At 39.1% G+C, this 3454-nt stretch overlaps 1 protein-coding gene across 4 annotated transcripts in view; it reads left to right on the forward strand.

Annotated features, from left to right (window-relative positions):
* DYRK1A (dual specificity tyrosine phosphorylation regulated kinase 1A) overlaps positions 1-3454 on the forward strand; it is a 136158-nt gene that overhangs the window by 52093 nt on the left and 80611 nt on the right. The gene's annotated exons all lie outside the window — the stretch shown is intronic.

The following is a 3454-nucleotide window of genomic DNA, read 5'->3' on the forward strand; positions in this document are numbered from 1 at the left end:
AAAATGACTTACAGACCTCAGTGGCTGACTTCCTCTTAATCAAATAATCCACCTACCAATCTTCTCTAAGCCTCACTCCATTTAGGGAGAAGCTATAATTTACACTTTTGATATTGTCAGGGTTTTTTCCTACTATCTAGAAAAAAGCCCTTCAGAAATTCTTCTAGATTGTTCCTCATGTTTGCTGACAGGATGAAAGATCAGTCCGTCTCCATTCAGACTGTCAGAATAAATCTTGGATTATATTGAAATGTGTTCGGAATTATCAGTACAAAATGAGAAACTGAGAAAAGCCTTCTTTTTACATAAACTTAGACTGTGGTGTTTATAGGGGCTGTTCTGGAGTCTGCCAAAGAGAGAGATGTCAAGGGATGCAGGGATCAATGCCTCTGAAGGACTTCATTGAAAGCCATATGGATTGTTCGATTTTTGAGATTTACATGGCTTCTTGCACTTAAGTGATATTGTTTACCAGTGTCAGGATAGAAACTTCTGCAGGGTACTTCTTGGACAGTATATCAAAATCAAGAGGACAATATACAGTGCACTTTTACTGTGCTTTGAACTATCCAAGGTTCTCTACTGGGGTGGATAGTACCAGGAAAAAAAATTCAGAAAGTACCATTCAGTCCTTCTTCATTAGTTGTAGCTGTGACAGATGCTTTCGTCATAGGTTGGAGAGAACCCAATGAAGAATCCTAGGTCTCTTAAAAACCATAGTCAAAACTTCATATAAATGTCTTTAGAGCTGAGAACAGTTCAATTTTCATTCTTTCATTTTGAGCTTTTCTTTCTCCAGATCATGTATTGCTGGATAAGTCTTCATGGGCACCACTGTGGACGCACATTATATCAGATGGCAGGATTGCATTCATTCTTTTGTGTCTTACTAGGACATTGTGTGGTTTTGTGAATGGTTGTCAGATATCTGGTCATACCTCTGACCCTTAATTTTCTATCAACAGATTTGGAAGTCAGAAACTACATTGTTTTACACAAATAATCTTTAAAAGACATTAGTCAATCAATCACAGATTTTGTCACAAAGGAGAGACATACATGCCTTCAGTTTTGCTTTAGAGGTGCAAAGATTCTAGTTCCTTGATAGATGTTTTCTTCTATACTGAAGTAAGTTAATATGCATCTGCCTTTGGCACACCTGCTATCAAGGGTCCTTTAAGAAAACAAAGGACAAAGTTCCTGTGATACTAATAGTTAAAGATACAGTTATATCATGGTGGTCACCACTTCTCATGGAACCCATGTATTTGGCCATTTATTTCAACTCTGCAATGAAAGGTCACCAGGGTCCCAGAACTGTTGCCATTTATATGGATCCCGCTGCTGCGCATTAGCAGTTCTTCAGTTTGCTTTGATTTAGTCCCATTGCAAAGGGGACTATGTCAAAGTGAACTAATGAACTACTAATCCTCAGCAGCAGGGTCCAGAAGGTTGCCATCATCATAGCGTGAATTTTTTTTTTTTTTTTTTACTGTGACTGGGCTGTGAATTATATTTAATTTTACTGTGACAAAATCATATCCAAGCTAATAAATTCTTCTTGGGCTGGTTGCTTCTCTCACCTCCATTCCTTGCATTGAAACCTAAGTCTATTACCTGTACTCTGGATCTCCTGTCTCAAGGTCAGGATCCAGTTTTTCATCTGAATACAAATTCTCTTGGTCTGGTCAGTTGGGTTGTGGCATGTTGCTAATTTCTGATTTTGACTGTTCCCAAGAAGTTCAAGAGGCCCCTCTCACTTTTAAGAGAATGCTGCTAATCTCTTGAATGGCCAAAGAATTAAGACTTGTGGGACATCTGTTTATCCTCTGTTTATTCCGCCCTAGAAGGAAAATAAAGAGAGGTTTTGGTGGTGAAGTCGTGCATCATCTAAATCAATTCTTTCCAAGTGGATGAAGTGTCAAGTCTGAAAGCTTGACTCTCTGCAGACAAAGTCCACTGCACTGGAAAGTTAACTGTCATGGGCTGAGAAGATGTATTCATTGTTATTGGAGATGTATGTGCCAAGCTCCCTGGGTTACATATTCTACGGTATTTATTTGCTCTGAACACCACAGATTTATGTTCAGTTATCAACTGGTATATGTTGTTCTGTAGTTGTGTTGCAGGCAACCTTCTTACAGTTTGGCACTACACTGATTTGGGAGGTCCGAAATGTATTGGCATAGATGGAAGAGAAGGAAATTCTCCTTACCTGTGTTTTCATTGAGATCTCTTATGCTGGTCTAGATCTTCTCTTTGCTCCCTCTTTCACGATAAACTCCTGTTTTAATACAAAGTTTTTTTGCGGGTTGGGGAATGTTTGTGAGCAAGTTTCATGCTAGCATTTCAGGATCTCGTGTTTGCGAGATATGTATATTGCTTAGTATATTATATTTTTAGAATATACAACTGAGATCTAGTAACAGTTCTAGTAATGTTAGTTAGGCTGCAATATTTAGGTTCTAGCTGAAATAAGTTGATTGGGGACTATGGCTCCTTTACACTACAAATATAACCATGTTGCAGACACGTTTACAATGTGATTGTCTCCTGACCTGGTTATAATATGGCTAATGTTCTATTTGTATCACAAACTGAAATTGTGTTTTAACTGGGTCCCATGACACAGTTATTTGTAATGTAAATGAGATATTTATTAGAGCAGAGCTAAGCCTGCAGGCTTCAATTCATGTCATGTTTTCATACTGAACTTGTGAGGTTCAGTTCACAGGTTAGTAAATTTAACTCTAAAGAGTTGCATAGTTGTTTTGTACTTAGTCCCACATAATCCCTTCAATGCCTTTCCTTCAAACAAGCTTTTTAGTTCCCTTCCTTACATTAAGGTTCCTCCTCTGCCTGAAAACCCCCTTGCTATAGCACTGGGTCCAGGAGGCTCCTCTGCGTCTACTTTATCTTTCAGCCACCCTGAAAGGGATGGCAGAATGGCTGTTTTCACCCCTGCTCCTCTTCTTTCAAATCAAGTCTCTTGGTAAAGATCTCAGTTTCATATCTCTGAAAGAATCTTATGGTGGACAGGATGTACCTATTTCTCTTCTCCCCTTCTCCCACAGTAGTGCAGGAGAAGCAGCAAACAGGCTGCTCTGAGTAACTTGCATTGGGGAGCAGGTATACAATGCCCTATTTAAGGGGGAACACTAAATGATTATTGAAGCAGGGCAATGCAGAAAAAAGCCCGTGGCTTTATTCCTTACCCACAAAATTTCTAGTGGAAAGAGAGATGAGGATCGATGGGCTTATTTGTGGAAAGGGGGAACAGATGGAGACAGAGTGGGCCACATAAAGCTAAACATGAGTCTCTGCCCATGTTTCTGAAATTCTTGTGACCATAGGCTGAGGTTTAAAGAAGCGGTGAATCTTAAATCTAGGGTAAGTTTAAGATTTGTTGTAAAGAATTGGCACAGGTCTAAAACTTATAAACTATCATTTCCAG

The sequence above is a fragment of the Chrysemys picta genome, chromosome 1 (genome assembly GCF_011386835.1).
Source record: "Chrysemys picta bellii isolate R12L10 chromosome 1, ASM1138683v2, whole genome shotgun sequence".
NCBI lineage: Eukaryota > Metazoa > Chordata > Testudines > Emydidae > Chrysemys > Chrysemys picta.